Consider the following 13,278-nt stretch of genomic DNA (forward strand, 5'->3'; position numbering starts at 1 on the left):
TATATAGGATTGGGTTGTTGCGCCAGAACAAGCACGGGGCTGGTGGAAAAGGGAAATATTGCTGTTAATTATGTTCCCTTCCATTGCAACTTACAAACTTCGAAATGGCTTATGATCTTAAACATGAAGCAAAAATCAAATTAGTTCATGTGATTATCAATATTTTGTATCAGTTTTCCAATCCGCTGAATAATCATCGCTTGATAGTAATTTACTTAATTTCTAATCATTCAACATCCTCGAAAACAAAGTTTCCAAATTCAAAATTATTTTGATAAGGTTTATTATTATTCGGTTTTCAAATTGTTTGGTCAATCTATTTTATTCCATCAATTGCGCCGCATCCAAGAGTTTCAGTTGAAAACGTGAAAATAAAAAAGCATTTACAAATGGAAGATTGCATTGGTAATAGAATACAAATAGTTTCATGAGTATTTCAATATTACAGGAATAAAATATGCCGGCCTATATATTGAAACATAAACCAAATAAAATAATGAAGTAAACATGCAAAATATTCTACACATCAATGTTTTAAAACTACGTCAAATTAAGATACAAAACACTTTTCTGGGCCTTCCTTCGACAGGTTGGGCAAACTGTTTATTTTTCATCCACGTTCACAACGCATTTGATGATGTATAATTTAAATTGCTTAAAAGCATATACGATGTTTTATCATCCTCTATGTGGATCAAACGGAAGAAGCCCTCCGTTTTGTGTGGAGATGATCTGATCTAAAAGAGAGAAAACGCCTGGATTATTGTGGATGGTGGTATTGGCTGTGGCGGTGGCGTGGGGTGGAGGAGGGATTTTAATATTAATAGTTTTTTTTCTCCCTTTTTCCCTTTCTCCCTTTTCGAGGAGACAGAAGGTAGATTGCCTCTGCTGCTTCCCTTTGCCGATTCGGTGTGACAGGAATGATGGATGATCCAGCCGAGCTAAACAACTCCGCCCCTTCATCTCCTCCCTGTCAAAACTAGTTCGGGTACTGCTGCAGGAATAAAATAAGGAATAGTCCCGCTGCACTGCTTTCTCTGCACAACACACCACCACCCGGCCTCCATAGCACCTTCCATCTCCTCTCCCATTCTCAGACGATGATATTAAATGTCCACAATACCCTGCAGAACACGACGCCGTGGCTGGGTGCAGCCTATGTGTACACACGCAACATGTTAATAAAGCCCTAACCTTGTGATAATATGGGCTCTTCTACACCTGGAAAAGCACAGTGGGTTATTCGATCTGCACCACTGGCTCAGGCTTTTGGGGGGGGGGGGGGGGGTGCAGAGTTTGAGGCGCTTTGAGTGAGTCAAGAAAAAGGTTACAAAAATGCCATTGCTACGAAGATGTTTTTCTGCAAATAATTAGGTATTTTAGAATCACAGTTGTGTGTCAAGTTAAACCCCAATTGCACGAAGTTTGTAGCTTTCTTCTTTCGAAATGCTGCATTGGAAGTGGGTGCATGAGTGGTGGGGCTTCGCGCGTCCTTCACTTTGCACCTGGCCTCCCAAAAATGCCTTGCTTTGGGAACAGTTTTTATTTAGGCCGGGTTCCTATCGCTCTGTTTTCGTTTTTTTGTTGCCCTCCTTTTTGAACATTTCAGCAGTTTTCTCTATTTTTGCCATAAGGTGTTTCTATGACTACGTTGTGTATGTGAGCGGGCCAGAGGCGGGGGTCCCCGGGAGAAAAGGCCGCATTTCGGTGATCATTTATCAATGTCAACCGCATAATGATTCTCCCTGCAGTCCCCTATTGATGAGGATAATTACATTAGCTCGGACTGACTGATCAATAAAGCACGGGGAAAATGGTTTATTATAGCACACCAAAAAGGATTGTGGAGGCTAGGGGAGGTTTGTTGTTTTGTTTGATAAAACTGGGTTAGAGGGGAATAGGGAAGGATATCGAGTTGGAGGAGGATTGGAAACAAACTTCACTTTGACAGAGGGAGCGTTTGAGATGTAGAGACGATATTGTTTGATTGCTTTGCTGTTCCTTGACTATACTATGTGGAGATATTTTAATCGGCTCTGCTATTGGTTTGTTCCATGAGGATGGAAAAATGTCGATTTATCAATACTTGTCTCTAAAAATGAGATGCATAAATTTTCAGTAGGTCTATTTCTAATACTAAACATTTCCCAACTGAATATAACGTAGCACACATAGGCCTATCATTTTATTTGGATGAAAAACAGAAGCCTCCAGTGGCCTCAGAAATGCTGTTTTACAGCGTAGTGCGGGTTAGTGTATGCTAACTTTGACTTTAATAAGGACCTACCCATATTTCACACAGTGTTAGGATATGAAGGAAGAAAGGGATGTGTTTATCGTGTGTTTATCAGCATACATACAATGTATCTCTCTCCTGTGTGTGTGTGTGTGTGTGTGTGTGTGTGTGTGTGTGTGTGTGTGTGTGTGTGTGTATTTTAATTGTCAACAACTTATCCCCTGCAGGAATGTTGCTGACTCTTTCTCCTAATTCTCCGTAGTGCTCTGCCAACTCCCATTTACCCTTGATGAACGCGTCTACTGAAGACAGCTCCATAGGCTACAACCTATTTATCATTAATTATATTTTCACACAACTACTGTATCCGAATAGAAGCGTTTCTTTTTATTCAAACATTGCCTGCAGCAACCAAAAGAAAACACCCCGCACATTTACTGGCCATTTTTACTTGAAAGAAATAGAGCTACAGCCGAAAGCTCAAATACAGCAATGTAGGCCAAACAATAATACCACTAACCTATAATACAATTTACATAAAACATTTATTAAAACGTTGATCATAATACCTCATGATAATGATATGGCTAATAATAGGCCTTTCTTTAGAAATGTGCTTAAAATCATACAATTTCTCTACAATAAATAAATAAAAGTCACCAATCGTGCATTGAGATCCAGAAGCATGATTGTGATTGACAAGATGGACTAGTGAGATGCATCAGACAGTCAAGTCTTCACCACAGCCACCATATCGCAACCTGCATCCCACTGCGCGCAGCCTAAATAGTAAATACTTACATATAAGGCCATTAATAATCCATGGGCGAGTGGAAACATGCATTCAAATTATGTTGTGGAAAAGGAGAGAAAACTAACGATGGGAATTCTGTTGCAGGGGGAAATCACATTAATAACTAGCAGGCTAATGTTGAGGACTTTTTGCGCTTGGTCGCTTTTTTGAATTAGAGCCGATTTTTTTACACTCCAGTGGTGCTTGTCTATTTAAAAATGAATGACATATTTTGCTCTCCCCCTCTCCCCTAAAACTCAATGATGTAAAATGTATAATTAGTTAAATCACATAGCTAAAGGGTGAAGAATTGGCAATCGAAAACTGCAGTGCAATGGTCAGTCGGTGCGTTGGGAAAATAGAAGGAACTTGCACGTGTGAGTGGAGAATAAATAAAGCGCAATAAAATGAAATAGCTGGGAGTTTCAAGACGCTAGGTGCCTTTATATTTGAATGAATTAAGATTTAATTAAGCCAGCCTCCGGCAGGACGATCTGATACTTCCTCATTAGGTTGCCTTCCGTAATGCTGAGTGTTACATGGGCTTGAAGGTTTTCAACATTTGAACAGTTTTCCAATGAAATAATCGTGGTTCATAGCTCGAGGACTTCAAGATTCTGCAAATAAATCTAGCCTCATTCGGCGAAACTAACAGGCGGAAAAATGTGGATAATTCGTCGTTGTATACCTAACATGGATTTATGTATAATTATTACACCTATTTGAACAAAAACAAGGTTAAAAAATATATTGCGGGGAGTTTAGGGCAGCAAAGTGAGACATTTCACGACAACTGTAAACAAAAGAAGGGCTCTGGCAATGGAATGGCGCTTCTAGAGAAAGGAGAGAAGGAGATACGGGGAGAGAGGGAGTGAGAGCAGAGACAAGCAGCAAGAGAGAAAGAAAGAGAGAGATTCTTTCCCCCATCTTTACCGAGTACAAGCGGACCCCTGGGCACTGTGCAACATCATGGCGACCCCTTCTGGAAGAGAGAATAATGTGTTCATACTGCACTGAGCTGCGTTTCTCCTTCCTCCCCATACACGCATGTTATTATAATGTTTCCAATTAGGTTATCTTGATTCATTTAAATACGGTGTATCGAAAATTTGACAACATTTTGGAAAGTTATTTCCTCCAATGCTTGTGTATAGCTTGTAGGCCTATTGAGAGTGCATACTTTGCTATAGCCTAGTATATTTTTGAAATCAGGTGCTTGCTTTCATATTTAGAATTTACTAGGAAAGTCAAGTACCGTAGCCTACATATCAATCATATACCTCCCCGTGATTGATAATTTATCATTAATTTGCAAAGCCTTTCGATGCATTTTTGTTACACAATCCTTACCACATATTGTTTCTTGGTGGCCATGACGTTTTATGAAAACGTAAGCAAAATTGTCCAAAACAATGGTCAATGGGCCTATAGGTTTATCTGACGTCTCAGCGTCCACTGCCACGATGATCCTGTTTATATAGATGACCCCTAAAGACTCTGAACATCTATTTACTCACAGGTATATAGACCTCCTTATGCGAGGCTTCTCATTCCGGTGTGTAGTAGGCCAACCATTTCCTTCGTGTATTCTAGGGAGGTTTCAAACACCATAACCAAACCAGGCAAGGAGCCATCTCTACTCAGGACTGTCAGGCTCAAGAGTAAACAGCATGGCTAAAGTCACACAGCAGTGAACCAGGAGCACCCTGCGCCGAGTAGCTAACGCGACGACCATTAATCTTAGCCCACTTTAAGATTATGACTGAAATAATGGAATCAGTAACCATTATCTTCTCGGATGGCAGTACAAACCGCTCCTTATTTTCCAAAACATAGTAATGGTGTACCCGAACAAGGCGAAAGATAAAGGGGAGAGAGAAACCAGATAGGAAGAGGTAGAGTCGGTGCCACTTGAACGTGGACATGCCCAATCTGATTTATACATTTCCTCTCCCCTTGAGGAACATGTTGAAGAGGGAAATGTTAAAGGATATAGAGGGAATATATTTATTTCATTACTTTGTTAAATACACAATATTCCAAAGGAAATAATAACACGTTTTTTAAAATTATTATTAACCATATTATTCCTTATTATTATTATTTTTAAATATAGCAACATTTTAGGGTAAAGATGAATGAATACGGATATTGTGCACTTGGCTACTGAATGAATGTATTAAAGCCACTGAAATTTGTTTGATTTTTTTTTTTTTTAAAGATAAACAGTGTAAACGCATATTACAAGATTATTTTGGGAGTACTTTCATATCCAACATTTCTGCCTGCTCACTCGGAGGAAAAAAACGGTTATACTCAGAAAATGTAAAATCAGCGGTGAACTCCATAACGAGATTAAGCACACATTTTCGAGACAAATCTGGTGAAATTAGGAATGGCCATTTAGTTAACGACCGCACACAACCCCGGAAAATATTTAAGAAGATAATGCTTAAATAATCGAATGTCCCGTAAAAGGAATGCATATTTAGAGAACACTGAGCAGAACATTTTAAATAGGCCTAAATAATGACATTTAGGATGCGTCTGATTTCAAAATTAGAAAGAAATTAAGATAACATTAAAATAGATGCATATTACACACTATATAAATTAGCCTCAATGTCTTAGAACTTCTTGCAGCTAAGCAAGCTTAATGAGATTTGATTTAATATCTTTTATCATTTCGATAAAATAAATGCTATGTTAATCAATTTATTTCTTGACATTTCCCACCCTAAATCAAAATGTCGACGCTGTCATTCGACTTGGGTGAGCTGGTCGCTAATTTAGGACATCCACGTTCGTGCGTGTGAGACATGTCCACTCAAAACAATCCGTGATTGAATCGAAAATGCATTATGCCAGGGCAGGCATCCCCCAGCCTGCCGGGCTTTCTAATCTCAACGGAAATACTGTTACTTTGGGAGGTGGAAGAAGATACCAGCAGTAACCAGCAAAACCCCGGTGTATTTTTTTAAAACCCTGGCCTGCCCATTTTCATTAACTGAATCGACTTCTTCATAAATGTGCCATTATACTTCAGTCATTAACGATGAGCAGTTTATTTAGGCCAAATCCATTCAGCAGCAGGTTCTCTCAACTCAGTAGCCTGCAAAGCACCTGAATAAAAAAATCAGACAGTGTATTTTTCCTGTTATGACTAGTACTGTTAGGTCTAATTACATCCTGTATGTATCTAGTCACTGAAACACTGTTGTAGAGGTGTGTTATCCTGCATGGCTAATTCATGTCATAGACAGAAAAAAAACACCTACATCTGCAACATCCATCCTGTGTGTGTGTGTGTGTGTGTGTGTGTGTGTGTGTGTGTGTGTGTGTGTGCGTGAGTGCGTGCGTGGACCAGTGTAGAGTGGGGTCCGAGGGAGGCAGGGAGGCCGAGGGCACAGATAGCAGGAGCCTGTTAGCAGTCGGAAGCTCCAGCGCTGAAAAGCAATGGCTGGTGTCAATAACTTTTTTTTAGCCCATCACCACAGCTGGTGACAATAAATAGCAACGGGGGATGTCCAAACTATGACTTAAGGCTATTTTGGTCTCCAGCCACTCCACAGGGGCACAGTGGTTTGAACACACAGTCTTCCACAATGATAAAAAGCTGGATGAAAGGCAAACAAGTCAGGCTTGTTTCTCAACAAGAGTATCAACTGCTGTCAATATCCAGATAGCTCTTATTATTGGCAAAGAGAGGCTATCTTATCTGTGTCTAGGTAGAGCAATACCTGGGGGACTGGGCCATTGTGATAAAGAGTGGCTGGGCCAATAGAAAGCCTGTTGTCTGACTGTGGGGGAGGAAACGGAGGATGCCACTGGAGACAGGAAGTCTTCAGAAAGTGAAAAGCACTTTATTGCAGCACACCTGAATGGCCCTGGCTAGGGTTTCTCTCTAACCCACTGGGAACAGACCATTACCACTCCTTTACAACAGGGCCATGGGGTTTAAGTGAGCTGTGACATCTGAATAAGATGCATCACTTCTCATTATTCGTCCATTGTTTACGTTATCTGCATATGCAAACAGAACAAGATGTAGACAACAGTAATGGTGATTATTTTTAATAGCCGCAACTAGTCTTTTTAGACCCATAAACCTCCAACGCAATATGACATCATTGCATCACTAAAAATGAATGGCACAATTGATCCCTGTGCAAGGTGATCTCCCATAAGTCGACTGTAGTACATACAGGATGTGTTGGTGTGGTGTTTATTTATCTGTCACGGGGAACTCAAGGATATGGTGGCAAGGTTGGATCCAGCCCCAGAGTGGTGGTGGAGTGTTTTGGGTGAAAATGAGTTGTAAAAGTGACAAACTGCCCCCATTTCTCAGACGGAGAGCACAGGAGCCGACACGACGCTCGCAGCCAAACAGTTAATTGTTCGCTACCGCCAGGCCCAACAAAATGCTCATAAAACATCACAAAAAGACAAGTCCAACCCCCCACCCCATGTCTCCACTCCTCTGGCTAGCCTCCTGTCTAGCTCCATCGCTCCTCCATCCCTCCACCCTTGCCCTTCCACAATTTTCCAGCACAAAAATATTATGTTGCCACTGGCAACAATTTAATAAAATAACCAATCACATCTGCCTTTTCAAACAGTTCCAAAACGAAGCAGGGGCAGTACATAATGTCTCATCTCAGTGTTAGGATCTCAGGCCAGGATTTATCACACACTGATAAATGATCACTGGGCTGGTTTTGACAAAAGCTAGGCTATGTATTTATGAATGAGTGTGAGTGGGGTGAGTGGGGTGGTGCAGTACGCAGAGAGAGGCAGGCCCTGCTATCAACAGTATTAGCGGGTTCTGATTGGGCTCTGTCTCGGTCCGAGGCTCTGCTCTCCGCTATTGTCACTAATCACAGCCTGTGGTTGAGATAGCCCATAATACTACTACCCCCCCCCCCCCCATCTCCATGGCCACCATCGGCGTAAGCATCACTCCCCCACCCCTCCGCCAGCTCCTAAGTATATTTATTTCATAATAACAAGCCAGTGACAGCTCTCATCAGGCTCTGGCGCTCACAATCGGAGGGCTAGTGGGAGGGTCTGCCCGCGTTTGTTTTTCCTGTATCAGATTCCACCGTCACCTCTTCACCCCCCTCCCTCCACTTCCCAGAATCACATTTTCCTACCTCCATTTTTTTTTTACTTTTAAAATGTCAGAAAGACCTATAGCCCCCCCACCCCCTAGTCGTCTTCCCATCCCCCATGCATTGGTGTGGGCCGGTAGATGTCACCGTGTCTGGGCTGGACCCACACTGGGAAGGAGAGATGACACTATCTGGGTCACCTCTGTCAGAGTCCAAATGCCACTCAGGGGGTCTGACCTTTCAGATGGGCAATTCTACTGCTGCAGCCTCCCTCTCGCTACCCCCCTTACCCTCTTTTCTCCACCACCACAGTAAACCAACCCTCACTCCTTACACCACTCCAATCAAAGGTCTCTTTCTCTCCTTCTCCTCCTCTTTATTCCTCCACGTCAATACAATTTACAGCAAAAGGGACAAATCAAAGCCGACAAGCAAATACAGCCACTGTAAATATGGCGATGTACAGCTTATCAGCTTCAGCCTGAAAGAAACGTCATGGCCCTTAACGATGCATACAGACAGACACACAGTGTATGACACCTCACAAGGAGGAACTCCAAATGTGTGCCTTGGATTTATTTGAAGTCATGAATACACCTCAAGCTCACTGTTTTTACAAATGGTCACTCGAGTTAAAACTCAATACCTCACTTAGCAAGAAGCCCCAGTCAACACCTTTCAAAGTTCTAACATAGTATCCGCATCCCAGGTATTTGGGTCTCCACTAACTGGCAGTCACTTTTAACAGGAAGTGACTTGTGTTACCAGAAGGGCTTAAACCGATACTCCATGCTGCTCATTTAAGGCCATCACAGAAATGGGGATATTTTAGTGGCCAAGCGTTGGCTAGTGTTGAGGTGCATGTGATCTCCTATCACGTCTGGTCTCTCCCAAAGCTGAGGACTGTGTCCCTACTTGTCCCACATTGTCAGTGAGTCATTCTACCCCCTTTCATCCACTTGACCTGGATGTGTAACAGTTGTCCAGCTTCCCTTCGAACACACATGGAACCCCCTACCCTGTCAATAAGGCCTCCACCAAACTGGCAATCTTGAAATCTCACTTTTCCCATGAGTCATTCTTGTTCTTTGAATAATACACTTTGATTAGTGGCACTGTTAACAAACAAAAATATGAAATTTGAAAAATCTTCCACTGGAGGCCTGTATAGAGAGAGTACCGATTCCCCTTGATGTTATTCGACCCATCTCCAAAACGTGCTTTTATTCTGGACCTGGCTTGGGCCAATCAGAAACCTTATTTATTTCCAGCAGTGGATCTCTTCCTGGTGGGGAGAGACTGAGCAGGCAGGGAAACTCCCATGGAAGAGCATCTCAAAGCCTGGGGCAGATACAGGCCAGAGGTCCTTCACCATAAATAACCAAGGACCGCTGAGGAAGTCTGTTTGGTGGTCCGAACGTCTGCTCTGCTGGAAGGATGGAACATAGGACTCTCTCTCTTTTTCGCCTGCTCCCTCTTTCTGTCTCAGCAGTCTATCTGGAAGCTTAGTTGGAGAGAGATAAAACAGCGGGAACGGCGGGGAGGTTGGGCCAAGACGAGACGCAGCTCAGAGCGGATTGTAGACTTCCTTTGGCCTGCGGGCCCAAACTAAACAGACTGGGCAGCGGTGAGGGAAACCACACTGATCTGACACATGGGATTCTCAGTACAGGTTAATATTGGAATTTGTGTTTTAATATCCAATAAAAAGTCATCTTTTCACTATATACAGTAATGCAGAGCTAATGCAGAATTGGATATAATGTAAGGATCACTGCAGCCACCAAGTTGAAACCTTTTACAAAAAAGTCCCCGAACCTCGACTCTTTAGTTTTATAGATCACCAGTGTCAATGGATTGTATTTATAAACTGGATTGTATTGACATAGAGGCTTGTAATTACTTGTTTCAAAGTTATTTACATTGTAAGAGGGGAGAACTCATCTCACTCACCAACAATACTATTTACCAAGAGACTTTATCTGTACTTTTTGGTAGCTGTTTAGTCACAACCACAAACCAATGCTGGCACTAAGAACGCACTCAACGAGCTGTGTAAGTCCATAAACAAACAAGAAAATGCTCACCCAGCAGGGCGCTCCTAGTGGCCAGGGATTTTAATACCGGGAAATTGAAATCCGTATTATCTCATTTCTACCAGCATGTCACCAGTGCAACTAGAGGCAAAAAAACAAACTCTACATCACCTTTACTCCACACACAGAAACACATACAAAGCTCTACCTCGCCCTCCATTTGACAAATCTGACCATAACTCTATCCTCCTGATTCCTGCTTACAAGCAAAAACGAAAACAGGAAGTACCAGTGATGCGCCCAATACAGAAGTGGTCCAATGAAGTGGATGCTAAGATACAGGACTGTTTCGCACAGATTGTAATATGTTCCGGGATTCCTCTGATGGCATTGAGGAGTTTACCACATGCATCGACGACGTCGTCCTCACAGTGACTGTACATACAGTTGAAGTCTGAAGTTTACATACACCTTAGCCAAATATCAGTTTTTCACAATTCCTGACATTCAATCCCAGTAAAAAGTCCCTGTCTTAGGTCAGTTAGGATCACCACTTGATTTTAAAAATGTGAAATGTCAAAATAATAGTAGAGAGAATGATTTATTTCAGCTTTTATTTCTTTCATCACATTCCCAGTGGGTCATAAGTTTAGCCTTCCACAAGCTTCCCACAATAAGTTGGGTGAATTGGGGCCCATTCATCCTGACAGAGCTGGTGTAACTGAGTCAGGTTTGTTGGCCTCCTTGCTCGCACACACTTTTTCAGTTCTGTCCACAAATGTTCTATAGGATTGAGGTCAGGGCTTTGTGATGGCCACTCCAATACCTTGACCATGTTGTCCTTAAACCATAACTTTGGAAGTATGCTTGGGGTCATTGTCCATTTGGAAGACCCATTTGCGACAAAGCTTTAACTTCCTGACTGATGTCTTGAGATGTTGCTTCAATATATCCACATACTTTTCCTACTTCATGATGCCATCTTTTTTGTGAAGAGCACCAGTCCCTCCTGCAGCAAAGTACCCCCACAACATGATGCTGCTACCCCCGGGATGGTGTTATTTGGCTTGCAAGCATCCCCCTTCTTCCTCCAAACACAATGATGGTCATTATGGCCAAATAGTTCTATTTTTGTTTCATCAGACCAGAGGACATTTCTCCAAAAAGTATGATCTTTGTCCCCATGTGCAGCTGCAAACCGTAGGTTTTGGAGCAGTGGCTTCTTCCTTGCTGAGCAGCCTTTCAGGTTATGTTAATATAGGACTCGTTTTACTGTGGATATAGATACTTTTGTACCTGTTTCCTCCAGCATCTTCACAAGGTCCTTTGCTGCTGTTCTGGGATTGATTTGCACTTTTCGCACCAAAGTACATTTATCTCTAGGAGACAGAATGGGTCTCCTTCCTGAGCGGCACGACAGCTGCGTGGTCCCATGGTGTTTACACTTGCGTACTATTGTTTGTACAGATGAATGTGGTACCTTCAGACATTTGGAAATTGCTCCCAATGATGAATCAGACTTGTGGAGGCCTACAATTATTTTTCTGAGGTCTTGGCTGATTTCTTTTGATTTTCCCATGATGTCAAGCAAAGAGGCACTGAGTTTTAAGGTAGGCCTTGAAATACATCCACAGGTATACCTCCAATTGACTCAAATGATGACAAATTAGCCTATCAGAAGCTTCTAAAGCCTTGGCATAATTTTCTGGAATTTTCCAAGCTGTTTAAAGGCACAGTCAACTTAGTGTATGTAAACTTCTGACCCACTGGAATTGTGATACAGTGAATTATAAGTGAAATAATCTGTCTGTAAACAATTGTTGGAATAATTACGTCTGTCATGCACACAGTAGATGTTCTAACCGCCTTGCCAAAACTATTGTTTGTTAACAAGAAATTTGTAGAGTGGTTGAAAAACGAGTTTTAATGACTCCAACCTTAGTGTATGTAAACTTCCAACTTCAACTGTACATATCCAAACCAGAAGTCATGGATTACAAGAAACATCCGCACTGACCTAAAGGCTAGAGCTGCCGCTTTCAAGGAGTGGGACACCTCCGACAAGCCATCAATCAGGCAAAGCGTCAATACAGAACGAAGATCGAATCCTACTACACCAGCTCTGACACTCGTCGGAGGTGGCAGGGCTTGTAAATAATCACGGATTACAAAAGTAAACCCAAAGGGAACCATGAATGAGAGCACCAGCTGTTCTGGACGACTGTGTACCCACGCTTCCCGTAGCCGGTGTAAGACCTTTAAACAAGTTAACATTCACAAGGCCGCAGGCCCAGACGGATTACCAGGATGCATACACAGAGCATGCGCTGACCAGGTGGGAAGTGTCTTCTCTCACATTTTCAACCTCTCCCTGACCCAGTCTGTAATTCCTATATGTTTCAAGCTCACAGAACGGGACCGCCGAGTGCTGAAGCGCATAAAAATCATCTGCCCTGGTTTGCAACACTCACTACCGAGTTCCAAACTGCCTCTGGAAGCAACATCAGCACAAGAACTGTTCATTGGGAGCTTCATGAAATGGGTTTCCATGGCCGATCAGCCACACACAAGCCTAAGATCAACATGCACAATGCCAAGCGTCGGCTGGAAGCTCGCCGTCATTTGAGTCTGGAGCAGTGGAAATGCGTTCTCTGGAGTGATGAATCACGCATCACCATCTGGAAGTCCGCCTGAAAAATCTGGGGTTGGTGGTTGACAGCAGAATACTACCTGCCCGAATGCATAGTGCCAACTGTAAAGTTTGGTGGAGGAGGAATAATGGTCTGTTTTTCATGGTTTGGGCCCCTGACATCAACCACATCAAAACATCTTTGGGATGAATTGGAAGGCCGACTGCGAGCCAGGCCTAATCGCCAAACATCAGTGCCCGATCTCACTAATGCTCTTGTGGCTGAATGGAAGTAAGCCCTCCAAGCTCATCACTAGGCTAAGGACCCTGGCACTGAGCACTTCCCTCTGAAACTGAATCTTGGACTTCCTGATGGGCTGCCCCCAGGTGGTGAGGGTAGGCAACAATACATCCGCCACCCTGACCCTCAACAAGGGGGCCCCTCAGGGCTGCGTGCTTAGTCCCCTCCTGTA

This window comes from Oncorhynchus clarkii, chromosome 19, assembly GCF_045791955.1.
Source record: "Oncorhynchus clarkii lewisi isolate Uvic-CL-2024 chromosome 19, UVic_Ocla_1.0, whole genome shotgun sequence".
NCBI lineage: Eukaryota > Metazoa > Chordata > Actinopteri > Salmoniformes > Salmonidae > Oncorhynchus > Oncorhynchus clarkii.